At 40.5% G+C, this 15,706-nt stretch overlaps 1 long non-coding RNA gene across 1 annotated transcript; it reads right to left on the bottom strand.

The window, feature by feature from the left end:
- Window positions 1-222: 222 nt before the first annotated feature.
- On the bottom strand, window positions 223-10,058 carry LOC112618570. Its single transcript, XR_003118100.1, has 3 exons — window positions 9,933-10,058; window positions 4,086-4,241; window positions 223-2,323 (listed from the first exon to the last, which is right to left on the bottom strand). It is a non-coding gene; the product is annotated as an uncharacterized LOC112618570 (long non-coding RNA).
- Window positions 10,059-15,706: the final 5,648 nt, after the last annotated feature.

Raw genomic sequence — 15,706 nt, 5'->3', positions numbered from 1 at the left:
CCATCTTTTCACTGTGTCCTCACATGACGGAAGGGGTGAACCACCTCCCCTGGCCTCTTTCATAAGGGCATGAATCCCATTCATGAGCGCTCCACCTTCATTACCTAATCATCGCCAAATGCCTCAACTCCTAATGTCATCACCTTGGGGGTTAGGATTTCAACAGATGAATTTGGTGAATGGGGGGACACAAACATTCACACCATAGCAATGACTATGCATGTTTTTAAGCAAAGCTTTATTGAAGCATATCATACATATATAAAAGTTTGAAAAATCATTACTGCACAGCTCAATGAATTTTCGGAGTGAATATGCTTGTGTGACATCACCAAACCCCAGAAACCCCTTATACCCACTTCAGTCACTACATTCCCCTCCCTAAAGGCAACCACTCTTCAGACTTCTATGAGAATGATCTCCACTGACTAATTTTGTCTGTTTATGAACTTCATACAAATGGATTCATAAATGTATATCCTTCTGTGTCTGGCTTCTGTTGCTCAGCATTCTGTTTGTGAAATTCATATCTGTTGTGTGTAGCATTTATTCTCACTGTCATGTTCCATGCTATGAATATATCATGATTTATTTATCTATTCTACGGTTGATGGATGTTTGAGTTGTTTCCAGTTTTTGACTATTATGAATAGCGCGGATGTGAACAATTTAATGTTTTTGTGCACATATACACACCTTCCTGTTGGAGTGACATTGTGGGTCATTCATACATGATTTTTACTGCGGTTCTAAAAGTGATTCAACGTCCAAAGGTATATAGTTTAACTGAATAGAAATGTGGACTTGTTCCCTCTTGACTTAAAAATCAAAGGTAGGGCCGGGCGTGGTGGCTCACGCCTGTAATCCCAGCATTTTGGGATGCCGAGGTGGGTGGATCACCTGAGGTCAGGAGTTCAAGACCAGCCTGCCCAACATGGTGAAACCCCTCTCTAGTAAAAATACAAAAAATTAGCTAGGCGTGGTGGCCCACACCTGTAGTCCCAGCTACTTGGGAGGCTGAGGCAGGAGAATCTCTTGAACTCGGGATATGGAGGTTGCAGTGAGCCAAGATTGAGCCACTACACTCCAGCCTGAGCAACAGAGTGAGACTCTGTCTCAAAAAAAAAATCGAGGTAAGGCCAGGCATGGTGGCTCATGCTTGTAATCTCAGCACTTTGAGAGGCCAAGGTTGAGGTCAGGAGTTCGAGACCAGCTTGACCAAGAGGGTGAAACTTCATCTTAACTAAAAATACAAAAATTAACCGGGCATGGTGGCGGGTGCCTGTAATTCCAGCTACTCGGAAGGCTGAGGCAGGAGAACTGCTTGAACTTTGGAGGCAGAGTTTGCAGTGAGCCGAGATTGTGCCACTGCATTCCAGCCTGGGCGGCAGAGCAAGGTTCTCTTAAAAAGAAAGAGAGAAAGAGAGAAAGAGAGAGAGAGAGAGAGAAAGTCAAGGTTAATTTAGCAGAGTATTGGGCTCAAAAGATCATATATAATCAGGTAGTGAAAGAATTAACTGAAAAATTAAAACAATTGAAAACAAACCGATTTCCCCTCCAGAGCCTAAACTATTGCTGTAAGGAAGTTTCAAGCTGTCTGCTTAGAGAATGGTTTTTTAAGCAGCTGAATTCAAATCAGTATTTCTTTTGGAACGCTGGGAAGGCTCAGATGGATTTGAAATGTTGCTGAGTCACAAAGGCACATTTTCTGGGACACACTTCTTACTTTGAGGAAAAAGTGATGAAAAGTTATAGATGGATAGGGTGGCAGGGAGCCTTGGTGACTTAGAGTTCCAAAAAACAAGAAAAGCAGAATTGATATAGTGAAGTTCCAATGGCTTTCCTACTTAGCCACCCAATTGCACAGAAAAGCCACAGAAAAATCAAGATTTCTTTAGCAAGTACTTTCTCCTACTTCAGCCACCACTGACTGCTACTTCTGCCTCATTCCCCTCTTCACACAGTCACCAGACTTCAAGGGCCCGAAGACCGTTTATCCACTTTTTAATCAAGCACTCCACAAGGATTGCATGGATAGCATATCTTCTTCAACATACAGGGAAGTGTAGATGATCCAAAGAACAAATTTGCAGAGGGGGATAAGGAGGCTGCTTATTAAGCATGCGCATCTGATTGGTGTTCTTTTTCCACTCATCAGTTGTTATCAAACCAGTAGAGAAGATTCAATCTGATAATTTTCAAGATGAGTCATCAGTAGCCACAGAGTTCTAGGGTCAAACTCAGGGCTTTGTGGCTTAAGTTGTTGTCCTCCCAGTAAGACAACATATTGAACTATTTTGGCCTATCTTTCCTCTCTGGACAACTGTAAGGTAAAAATTTATTTAAGAAAGAAAAGGAGAGAGAGAAAGAGAAGGTTAAAATGGCAAGTGTTCTCAGTAGGATCCTAAGAAATATTTTACCACTCATACTTTCCAGAGCAGAGCAGAACTTGTCTTCTAGCCCAATTGTCTGCTCCAGGTGCAGTGTGGCCACATCTCGGGGTTGGGTCTTCAGCTTTCTTGAGAGACTTTAGTGTCTTCCTCGGCCACCAACGGCCAATGGCACAGGTGATACAAAGATGGCTGGCTACAAGGCAGCCCTTGTGTCTGCAGACCCTGCCACAGTCCCTCTCTAGGACAGATTAGGAAAATCTACAGAGTAAAGAAAGCGCAGAAGGAGAGATGCTTCCCTCTGCACCTTTATAACTGAATAATACCCAGGAGAATTGAGCAGAATATTCCAAGTTTGAAAATGCAGATAGAACAGATATGTGAGACCACATTCTCTAAGGTGGTCCTGTCTGATTTTGAATATTCTCTTCCATCCTTAAATAACAAAGATGTCCTGACGTTAATTTAGAATTTTGACAGAGATTTTTTGGGAGGCCAAGGCAGGAGGATCACTTGAGCTTAGGAGTTCAAGGCAAAGCCTGGGCACCATGGTGAAACCCTGTCTCTACAAAAAGTACAAAAATTATCCAGGAGTGGTGGCATGCACCCCTGTAGTCCCAGCTGAGAGGTGGGAAGATCCCTTGAGCCCAGAAGGTTGAGCAGACAGATTTTGACTAGTAGACTATGGGTACCTTTACTCACCTGTAGGCTTTGCATCATTCGTCCACAATCATTTCTGTTTTACAAAGTAGTCTCCTATTTTAATTTTGATAACCTCATTTTCCCCCCTAGATGATTGAAAAAGAACCCTCCCCATCTTGTCCGTTTCCAGGAGCACTTACCTTGAAAGGTTTTTGTAGACATTTATGACACTCCTATGAGGAGGCTAAGGTCTGTTATCCCCATTTTATGGCTGAGGAAACTGAGATAGTGAGACGTTGAGTTCTTGCCGAAGGTCAGGCACTGAGTCAGGGGCAAATTCAGAGGCAGAACTCAGTGTTCCTGGCAGCCTCACCAAGTTCAGCTGCCTCGCCTCTGTTTGAACTGCCTTAAAATAGGACTTTCAAGAATTCTGATGAATAGATGGAAACCCTGCAGTGCTTTATGTGTTAATGGTGACTTGGTAACTGCATATATTAATGTTGTTCATTGGCTTACAGCCAAGAGCCACTCATTTCCTAGGTGCTCAGCCTGAGAGAGACTGTTTTCCTCATTTTTCACTGATTATCATAAAACACTTCCGGGTAACCATATGAGACTACGGTTCTTTCCAACACCAAAGTAAAATGCAAACTGTTGTCCTTTTGGCCTCTAAGTGCGGGAATCTCTCCTCTCCCTCTGTATACACTCCTCATGATGGCCTCCAGCCTAGGACCCTTTCCTCGCTTTCCAGTCTTGGAATCTACTCTCTAGCCTCCCCAGGTGCTTCTGAAATGGAATCCCTCACTGGTTCCAGGACATAGTGCTGACCCCTCTCCATCTCACCCACTCTTATTCATCAAAATCTCTTTTTATCTTCAAAGTTCATCTAAAGAAAACCTGCTAAGAAGCCACTCCCTATTTCCCCACCAAGCCTGGTCTCTCTTCCTTTGAAGCCCTTATCTGGCGCCATCTTCTTTCGCCTTTTGCTTACTAGGCTCTTGCCCCTTAGATGCAGATTGTAAATTGCTTAGGGGCAGGGATGGTTTTACTCACCTTTACTAGATGAGATGGCACACAGACTGTGCACAGTAGGGGAGCTGCTGACTACAGGAGTGGGCAAACTTTTTTTGCAAAGGATCGATTAGGAAATATTTTAGGCTTTGCTAGCCACAAACGGTCTCTGCCGATTCTTCTTCCTTTTCTACAACCCTTTAAAAATGTAAAAAAATCATTCTTAACTCCCAGGTCAGCTGGGGCCTGGATTTCTCATACTGTGAAAGATCAATTGCAGCACATAGCCCTAACACATTTTGGGGCCCAAGTACATTTTTGTACTTAAAAAAGTCTCTGAAATTACATACTATGGTATCTGTATTTATTTTGTTTAAAACTCCAATCAATTAAAACATGGATGGAACCCAGCATTTATAAAGGTGAAAGTAGGAACTTGCAAAATCCATGCACACGTCTTTGTGCATCATTAAAGGGCCAAATTCTTTCAGCTTTACATAGATTCTTCTATGGCTGATGAGGTCTCATGGCTTTTCAGGAAGTGGGATAATAAAACTAGTTCTGCCACACTGATGGGATTTTTTTTAAGGTGTCCCAAAATGTTTCATTTGTCTCATCAATGACTGCTGTGAAACAGGATCTTGAACAAGATAATACTTGATTTTATTTTATTTTATTATTTGAGACAGGGTCTGGCTCTGTCACCCAGGCTGGAGTGCAGTGGCAGCACCATGGCTCACCGTAGCTCAACTTTCTGGGCTCAAGGGATCTTCCCGCCTTTCAGCTGGGACTACAGGGGTGCATGCCACCACTCCTGGATCATTTTTGTATTTTTTGTAGAGACAGGGTTTCATCACGATGCCCAGGCTTTGTCTTGAACTTGTAGGCTCAAGTGATCCTCCTGCCTTGGCCTCCCAAAGTTCTGGTATTACAGGCATGAGCCACCATGCCCAGCCACAAGTTAACATTTTTAATGCCTGAAACTCTAGAAAGAAGGAGAAAGTAATGGTCCCTTTAAAGTCTCACTGACCTAGGTTACCATCGGTGCCCTCACAATGCCATCCATATCGCCTCCCTAACTCCAGGAATACTGCAAAGTAATGTTCAGTCATTTCGCGGTGGCTCACGCCTATAATCCCAGCACTTTGGGAGGCGGGCAGATCACAAGGTCAGGAGATCAAGACCATCCTGGCCAACATGGTGAAACCCCATCTCTACTGTAAATACGAAAACTAGCTGGGCATGGTGGCACTATGCCTGTAATCCCAGCTACTTGGGAGGTTGAGGCAGGAGAATCGCTTGAACCAGGGAGTTGGAGGTTGAAGTGAGCCAAGATGGTGCCACTGCACTCCAGCCTGGTGACAGAGCGAGACTCCATCTCAAAAAAAAAAAAAAAATTTAGTCATTTCCTGCATCATGACATCATAGCCTTCCCCTATTAACTTATCTAACTGAGTTACAGTTCAAACCGCTGGTTCCATATCAGGAGCTGTTAGGTTTAACATCTCTTCAGCAAAGGTACCATGGGAGCTTTTCAGAAAACTTCAGGTTAATATTCCAACCTATTTTCCTGAGGAGATCCAGCTATGAATAATAGTGTTGACTCGGTATCGTTGATCATTTGCCAGAATGTGCGATTTGTAAAACTTTGGCAGGGAAAATTGTATTACAGATGTTACATCAGAAAACCTCTGAACTGCCGTGAAATATAATTGTGTGTTGGAGGGCACGTCATGTCGTTAGCAGGCTGAGTTTACTCTGTTTGGGTGAACAGTGCACATACACTACAATGGGTAGCTGCTCCGTTTATATGAATGTCAGATCGACAGAATAATAATCCAACCCTCGAAGACAGTTATAATTACAGCATGTTGACTCCGTCCCCTTGACAGGGAAGCTGCAATGTTTCAAATAGAAAGCTCCATTAGCTAGGTGACCAATTAAGGAAGCAGAAAACAGCGAGAAGGAAGGTATAAAAATATCTTGTTAAAATTCTCTTCAAAAATAGAGATATTTAACACATAACAAGAATATATAGTCTAAAGCAGTAGAGAATTTTATTTAAAAATAACCTTGTCCCGTAAAAGTAAAGCTGATCTACGATAAACTGTTAAAATATCTGTATCCCATTTAGAGACAATGGACCAGGCTGAGCAACCTAGTGAGATCCTGTCTCTACAAAAAATTAAAAAGAAAAAATAGCCAGATGTGGTGGCCCGGGCTTGTGGTTCTAGCTACTTGGAACTCTGAGGTGGGAGGATCTCTTGAGCCCAGGCTATGATCGGGCCACTGCACTCCAGCCTGGGTGACAGAGTGAGACCCTGTCTTAAAAACAGAGAGAGAGAGAATGGGCTTTCATGCTAGAAATAGCTAGCTATAATTTTTTTAAAAAAAATAATGTGATATTTACTTATATTTAGAAAATGTCATTTTCTACATCTAAAATGGTTTTTGAAAATGGAAAAGCAACAAACTGAAATTGTATTGGATTAATTATATCAATACTTTCTAAACTTCCAACAGCTCTGGTTAATCACTATTTCCTATTCTGTTGTTTTTTACTCTATGGTTGTTTCACATTTTGGAAGTAAGTGAGAAGAAACGGTAGAAATAGACTGTCTGCTTTGGTTTTGAATCCTTTGCCTGGGTGTATCTGGATTCAAGGTCTACTAGGCTGAATCATATGAAATTGCTGCTTATTTAGTTAAAATGACATCAAATATTGGCAATTTCTTAAGTGGTTGCTGGCTACCACTTCAATGTTTTTTCTGGTGTCCCTGTGATAAAGTCTTTGGTCCTCGTCAATTGGCCATGGGTAAATGGGACAATTACAGGATAAAAACTTTATTCTTGGATAATAGGGTAATAGGCAATAATAATAAATAACAGATAGAAAATAGATAATAATAGATAATTGACATACAGATATTGGCTAGGTAATAGGTAGGCAGATAATAATAATAGTATTGATAGAATTTCTGCTCCAAGGTTTGTATGTCCACAGAAGAGTATTCTCTTCCTTCCAGTCTTTTGAAAACAACAGTAGACACTTTCTCACTATGTTGTCCAGTCCGGCCTCACATTTCTGGGCTCAAGCAATTCTCCTACCTTAGCCTCCTGAGTAGCTGGTACTATAAGGGTGCATCCCCACACCCACCAGCCAGCAAGCATTCTTTTAACCTGCAGCAGTTAAGAGGTTTACACGCCCTTCATTTCATTCTTTCATTTGCTGATCATCATGATAATAATAGTTAACATTTCTAGCGATCTCTTAGTATCCATGGGGATTGGTTCCAGGACCCCCTCATGAATACCAAAATCCAAGATGTTAAAGTTCCTTTTATAAAATGGCATAGTGTTTGCATATAACCTATGCACATCTTCCCATATACTTTAAATCATCTCTAAATTATAAGTAATCTTATAATACCTATTACAATGTAAATAGGGTTATATTGCATTGTTTTTTATTCGTATTTTTTTTGACTATTTTCTACTAGAGGTTGGATGAGTCCTTGGATGAAGACTTGGGGATGTGGAGAGCTGACTCTCCAGTACTTACTAAGTTCCTGGGTGTATAATAAATTCTTTACCTGTTATTATTTCCTCCTCAAAATGACTCTCTGAGATAAGTATTAGTATTATAATCTCTGTTTTACAGATGAAACTTTTGGGAGAGCAAGACAGCTACAAAACCTATTTTTCATTCTACAATGTATTTGATTAAATGGAGGGAAGACAGGAGAGATGGAGAAAAATTTTGGCCAGTCAACCTTCAGATCCTTACGTCAAATGTAGCCTTGGTGTCAGAATCTGGAAATTCCTATTGAAGTGGTTTGGTGGCAAATTGTACTTCTGATCCTTGAATTTGAACTTTAAAATCCACCTTTGGGTGTGACGATATGATTCCAGGACTTAATTAACCTCTTAATATGTCATTATCTTTATCTGCAAAACAATATAAAATTATCTACTTCACAGAGTCACTGAGATTTCCACTGATATTTTACATCCTCAGATGAAGACATACAAAATAATATAACCTATTCCAAAACTGGAAGGAATCACTCTTTGGTTTTTGTGTTTTCATAATAATTGCTATTTCTCATTAGTAAGTTTGTGGCAACAGATGGACAAGAAAAAATTAGAACCCGTAGAAAATATTTTGATAGATATCAGTTTTATAGATTTATAGTTTATTTTCCTAAGCTGTACTGTTCAACAAAAATAATACAAATCTTTTGACTAGGAGATGCATTTTTAAAGGCATATAGACTCCTAGTAATTTATATCCTCCGTACAGCTTATATTTTCTATATCACGAAGAATAGGAAAGAAAAACAGACGGAATTATCATCATTCCCCAAAAAGAGCATATGCTTATGGGAACCTTGCTCTGAAACCTAAGCAGCCACATGAAAATGATTTAGCTTCCTGAAGATTGCACAAGAGTCAACAGCACAACTAGACAATATTGTTTTAATTCTCCACGTTGCAGAATTATCTAAAGAAAAGAAAGCTGATTTTTTAAATGATAGCTGAAGATACTTTGAAGACAGCTGAATCCGGGTTGGCAAGGCAAAAAGTCAAACAGCACATCAAAACAAGAGAAGAAAACTGTGACTAAAATAAAAGTGATGATATGTTCATCTAATTTAAACATTCAACTCTGTATAAATGAATTAAAAAATTTTCTTTGAAAAGCTCTCACCAGTTGTGAGATAGACCAAATAATTTAACACAAGCAATCTGTAGAGGTTGAATTAAGGTCCTGTTTCAAAAACATTATTAGTAAGCAGATGGTGACTATAAAAATTATCACAAAGCAATGATTATACACACTGCCGAATCAAGCTGCCCGCTGGTCCTGCCCATTCTTTGACTATTTCATGTATGTCAAGCTCACTACCCTCTGCACACCTATTGTCCTGGCATTTCACAGTTTTTTCTTTCAACAAGGACAGAAGTTGTTTATGTGACACGGCTGTCAAAGAAGAACATGTGAAGAGGAAAGAAAGTCCAGGTGAGGCCTGGGTATGGTGGCTCACACCTGTAATCCCGGCACTTTGGAAGGTCGAGGCAGGAGAATTGCTTGTGCCCAGGAATTCAAGACCAGCCTGAGCAACATAGTGGGACCCTATCTCTATAAAAAATTAAAAAAAAAAAATTAAAAAAAAAATTAGCCCGGCGTGGTGGTGCACACCTGTAGTTCCAGCTACTTGGGACTGAGGTAGTAGGATAGCTTGAGTGTGGGAGGTGGATGCTGCAGTAAGTTGAGATCTTGCCACAGCACTCCAGGCTGGGTGACAGAGCAAGACCTTGTTTCAAAGAAAGAAAGAGAGAAAGAAAGAAAGAGAGAGAGAGAGAAAAGGAAGGAAAGGAAGGAAAGGAAGAAGGAAAGGAAGGAAAAGAAGGAAAGGAAGGAAGAAAATGTCTATGTGAGAACACCAGTTAAGGACTCAGTCTTCAAATTCCAGGACCTCTTGGATCATCCACACACACAACCTTACTCTCATTCACAGAAGTACTTTTCATGAAAACATTATGTTACAATGATTTAAACACCCTTCTCCAAATTAGTTAACTTGCTTTTCTTTAGATTAGCTAGTTTAAAGAGAACACAATTGATGAGTGAAAAAAACAACTTGACTAATGAGTGAGCTCTGGGAATAGGTTTCTGGGTACCCAAGAAGCATTAATTCATACAAATAAGTCAGAACAATGACTCCAGCTGGGAAAAGAACAGAGTCAGAACAAGCAGTTGCCTAGGGCAATACATTACCAAGGCAGCCGACTCTGCAAGTGGTTTCTGTAGAGCAAATGCAGCCTTTGAATTTAGATATTAACCACTTTGCTTGGGGTAGGTGAATCTGTAGATGAATTACTCACCCCAGAAGTTAAGCAGCCACTCTCCTGAGCTCACTGGATGGATGACGGATGGATGTTTTAAAAGTGAATATTCAGAGTTAAGGGTGCAAATGAAGGCATTCACTATATGGCTGCATACACTGCTCTGGCTATAAGTCAAGCTTGCTTTCCACCCCTTCCCTCTAGCCCAGCATAGGCTGCTGACTATAAGTCAAACGCCAATCACCAGGTAGCAATGACTGGTCTTTGCACTGGCTGTGAGGAGGCTCAGTCTTTTTTAATCCTCCACTGCTTGCAAGTGAATTGGGCTACTGGGTATGTATGTATATGTATACACACACACATATTGAAATATGCATATACATATATCTATCTAGCAAACCATCATATTTTCTTTTTTATTTATTTTTTGAGACAGGGTCTCCCTCTGTCTCCCAGGCTGCCGTGCAGTGGTGTGACTATAGTTCACTGCAACCGTGGCCTCATGGGCTCAAGCCATCCTCCCATTTCAGTCTCTTGAGTAGCTGGGACTACATGCACATGCTACCATGCCCAACTAATTTTAATTTGTTGTTTGTTCTAGAGACAAGGTCTCACTATGTTGTCCAGGCTGGTCTCAAACTCCTGGCCTCAAATAATTCTCCCACCTCAGCCTCCCAAAGTGCTGGGATTACAGGCGTGATCCACTGCACCCAGCCTATATTTTCTTAGCCATATTTTTTTTCTTTCCTCAAACTCATTTCAGTTTATTTTATTCTTAAGCAGAGCCTATATTTGTATAAGCTGCTTCAAATCCCTCTGTGGAAAGCCGCAAACAGACAAATACATAAAGTATAGAAAGAATGTTAATATGATAGACCGTGAGATCTCAGAGTCCTTTTTAGTGAAGCAGAGATGTCACTTGTTTAAATTGTTAACCCTGGAGACTCTAAGTATAAACAAATCCCTCAAGTGTTCAAGTTGCAGGGCTCTCAAATTCAGGGTAAAAGAGAATTTATAAAAGCTCTAAAGAACAGGATAATTTATTGAATGGCTATAATATTAATGCAAGTTCACAAGGAATAGTTTCATTTCCTTTGTTAAAATTCCTGTTTGTTCTTTGAGAATTTTTTTTTTCATTAGCCAGAAAGCAAAATAGCACTGGAAACTGTTTTTGAAATGGACGTCATTGGGCTAGATTGTTCACAGCAATCTCTCTTGACATTGTATATAATGTGTTATTACATTTGGGGCATCACTGAAAAAAAGGGAATAGAATCCAACATTCACATATAGCTTTGTAAGGCAGCTATTGAATAGATCTAGCAAACCTTGTGGCTGTTTTGAATGTAATTATGAATCTCTGTTCTGGAGGTTGTCACTCCTCATTCTTAGGAAGGGGTAGTTCTACCTGTCACGAAGAGACTGGGCGACCTAAGGAAATCCATCAGTAGCTTGGGGCTCCTTTGTCTTTAAACTGAGGGGCCTGAAGTTAGATCGTAGGGCTATAGAATTCGCCTACTACTTGCACAATCATTAGCTCTTTTGATCTTCACAGCAACCCTGAAGGGAGGCAGGGCATTTGTTATTTAATACACAAAGAAATGAAGGCTCTGAGATAAAACAACGTGTTTGAGATCTTAGAGCAATTAAAATAGAACACCTGAGACAGAATCCAGTTCTTGGAGATCTGTTTTATTGCTGTTTTAGCATTGTGATTCAATTGGAATTTCCTACCTCACTTAATATGTAGAAGAAGAAAGAGAGAAAAACCGTGCCAGTGTTGGGGTGGACACCAGGTGGAATACGCTATTGGTTTGACTCCTTATGGACTGACTTTTGATCTTGTAAAGAATGTACAGAGTCTAACTTTAGCAACAGCCAGCTAATTAACAGCTGGAGACAGGTCAGGTCACAAGTTTGAGGTGAGCATGGGTTGAACCAGCCCTGCCTTGCTTTTGGTGGGGCGCTTAGCAACAGTGCTACCCCAGGTGGTTCCACGCTGTAGCATATGCTCAACCTTTTAGTAAAGGCCACGGTCTTATTTAAAAACAAAAACATCCAAAATTTCTATTATGAGCCTCCCAAATCCCCGTTAAATAAAAATGCAGTCTTTTCCTCACTCTTCTTCCTATGCTGACATTTAGAAATACCATTTTCCTATTTCATTTTATATCTTCAGAGAGGAAACTATGTTATGCAGCAGACAGAACCCCATTTGGAATTCAAGAAAGCTGGGTCCTCAGCCTTGCTTGACTTAGCTGTGTGATTTTCAGCAAGTTACTTAACCTCTCAGAACCTATTTCTGTACAGGAAATCTAGGGGTTTTCCTATCTAAGCTCTGAGATCTTGTCTCACTCTCAAATTCTATGATTCATTTCCAACTTAGGTTTCTCTTATTTAATGTTTCCTATTTGTGTTGTTAGATATTAATTCATATTTGTGGGCCTAGTTTAACTTTCAATTTATAATATTTTTATTATTTACATTCTATTACTCCTAGGTTCAGGATCTCATCCCCGTTAGACCTTGCTTTGTTTTCCTGGGTAATCTTTCTATTAAGTATCATCTTCTGACAAGCATTGCAGGTACCAGTGTGCTTACCACTTGCATCAATTAGAACGAGAAAAGCCAATTCAAACCGCCTAAATGAGAAAAAAGATCTCCTGACTCATAGAACTAAGAGGTAAGGAGTAGTGCAGGTTCAAGCAAAGTTGGATCAGAGTTCTTGATCTATTTCTCTGTGATTTTGTTGACTCTACTGATTTGTGTTTACGATGTTTATGCCGAGACAAACAGCAAGAGGATGCAATGGTTCAGGGCCTCCTATCCCTGCCCAATAGGTACTATAAGAAGAATACTCTACTGTCTATTCTCTATTTTTGTAGCCAAGAAACTTTCCCTGGAATCCTCAGAAAACTCCCTTTTATCTCCTTGGCCTAAACGGAGTCCCACACCATTCCTGAACCAGCCACTGTGGCCTAAGGAATGCCATGCCAGGCTTGAGCCTGGGTATCTGAACCAATCACCAGCAGGGAGTAGGGCTACCTTGACAAGTTTACACCAGTCAGTGCTACCCATGGAACTGATGTCCAACCCCACAACTACAGAGTGGCTTCATCATGGTGGAGGAGAGGGTGTTGGAGAGGCAACCTTATTCCATTATATCTTGCCCATCCAGTTCTAAGAATGGGGGCAAAAATTGCATTTTCAGATCTTCTGCATGCCAGGCACCCAGCTAATGTTTGTTACATTGAATGGAATGGAATGGAATTTTAGGTAGTGGTGAAGACATAAAACCAAAACAGAAAATAACACGCAGTTCTCTCTACCTCTTCCTCTCAATTCTATTCTTGCCATGGCTGCTGTTCATGCTCCCTAACTTTCCCCACTATTTATATGTTACCCCTCTTATTTTTAGCCATAAGTTTTACTTAGTCTGAAGATAACCAAATATTTCCTGAATAATAAGTCTCTGAATATGCATATTCTCTAAATATGAATATAAGCCTATTTGCAAATCTAGCACTTACATTTAGAATGTTGTTGGCAGGACTCTGAAAATCAACTTTTTTTTTAATGGAAAAATGTACTACAGCAGAAGGATTTGTTTTCCACAAAGCAGAACCAACTTTTTTGATTTCAATGATTTTTTGATACTTCCATATATGTTTATATGCTCATTAAATAAATAAATATTAAGTCAGACCTTCCTGATTAGAGAATTGTCTGCCACTAAAAATTGAACTTAGGACTTATAGGTCTCTCTCATTAAAGAGAAGGGGCTGTAGGAGGGCTGGGACTCCTGGATTTATTCAGCCCCTCTCTCTCCCATTCTAGCTCCCAGTGTGGTCCCCTTCCCTGAGAAAGTACACGAGGCCCTGGGACCTGGCAGTAGGTGATATTCATAAGCAACAAGAAACAGGAAGCCATCTATATGGGTTTAGTAGTGCCCCTCTTCCAAAACAAGACCACAGCAACTGGCTGATCAGGGCTGCCCCTTAGGAAATGCTGGACCCAGGGCCACCCAACTCAACAACATGTTCAGTCCTTTAGGAGCTTTTACTGAGCACACCATCTGTGTCAAGTTCAGTGTTCTATGATATAGACCCTGCCCTTGAGGAGAGGTAGACAAGGAAACAGGCAATTACAATCTAGCAGTGAAGTCCCTTGAAGAAGTAAACCCAGAGGGCTACCAAGATAGAGAATAAGGGCCTGTGGGAGGGCTGCTCCATGGCCTAACTCCAGGAGTGGTCAGGATTCACTCGAAACACAATGCCAATGATGTCCCCTGCAGCTGTGCAATGTGGCAGCCCTGACCGCTGCCCCATCTTAGCATGGTCAAAGAGGGTTTCCCAGAAGAAGTGATATCCAAGCTGAGGTTTGAAAGAAGGAAGGGGAGAGCATCTGGCACTCTAGACCAGGCTTGGGAGGGGGAGTGCACATATACAGTGTAAGCATGGCACAACCCTTAAAGAGGAATATAGACAGCACATCCTCAGGTGAGTGCATGCAAAAGGAGCACTCCTTCTTTTACTGCAGGGTGAGATGAAGGATGTGATTATGTTCAGATACGTACGGGCCTTAGATCTTTTTGAATACTAGCTGATACTTTATCAACAGTTGTCTTCCTGAGTTCTTGCATATCTGCTAATATTGGAGCGTTTAAGGAGATAGCAGAGTCCAAACTCAGGGCATGTCTTGAGGTGTCTTAAGACAGATTATCACTGTGAACAAAACAGGAATAATTAATGATATTAAATAGTTCATCTTTCCCTGCCTTTATAAAGTCTCACCGAGCTTGCGTTTGGCAGCCTGAATTACCTGTAAGATTATAAAAGAAATGAATTCGTAAATATCAAAATAATTCTGTTTGCCACACGTGTGAATGTTAAGAAATTCACTGTCATAATTCAAGAATCTAACTCAGCACAGGTTTTAATAGAAGCACGTGGATCTAAGCAAAATCAAATTAATGGACCAATGTTCAGTATACAGTGATGGATGTCTTGAATAACCTGAGTTGACAGATATGAAATGAGACCATAAAAACGTTGGCTTTTAAAAAATGCATTATTTACATCATTTCTTGAAGCCAAACACTGTAATGCCATTAACATTATTAGAAAATCTGGAATCAGATTAAACTTGATCACTGGTTATTATCACTTTTGTGACATAAGTCACAATTCTACTTACATCTCTCTGGGTTTTGAAAATGTAATTACCAGAATTGGGCTCTTAGGACGTACACTTGAAAAGACAAATTATAAACTATGGAATCATTTTCTGAACTGTTTGTGAGATAACTGTTGATAGTTCCAGAAGCATCCCTAAAGAAACCACTATTTTTATGGGATAAATTTTACTCCTGGATGAATGCCTCCTCTGGTGTTTATTAGAACTTCCACTGGGCTGGGTGAAGTCAGTATTTCAGGATGATACTGTCAGAGCTATGTCCTTTGAACTCCTAGCAGTTCATTTTGATTTTCATTTGTTTGTCTTTATAACCTGTAAATCTGAAGAAAATCTGAAGTCTCCATTCTTCCTCTACCACTATAGAAGTTGAATGTTATGTATAATGTAATGATGTGCCTAAGGAAGCCACTGTAATTGCAACCACAAGTGTAAGAGTTTCGTCACTGGCCCTATGGCATCTAATTATGAACCACAGTTGTCTTTAGAATGAACACAAGCCCCTCATTTATCGCCAGTCACTTTACCTTTTGCAAAAAAGAACTGTTTTAAAACCTTAATCTTGGGCTGGGCACGGTGGCTCATGCCTGTAATCCCAGCACTTTGGGAGGCCAAGTTGG

This window comes from Theropithecus gelada, chromosome 2 (assembly GCF_003255815.1).
Source record: "Theropithecus gelada isolate Dixy chromosome 2, Tgel_1.0, whole genome shotgun sequence".
In the NCBI taxonomy this organism is placed as follows: domain Eukaryota; kingdom Metazoa; phylum Chordata; class Mammalia; order Primates; family Cercopithecidae; genus Theropithecus; species Theropithecus gelada.
This window is presented reverse-complemented; position numbering and strand designations above follow the sequence as displayed.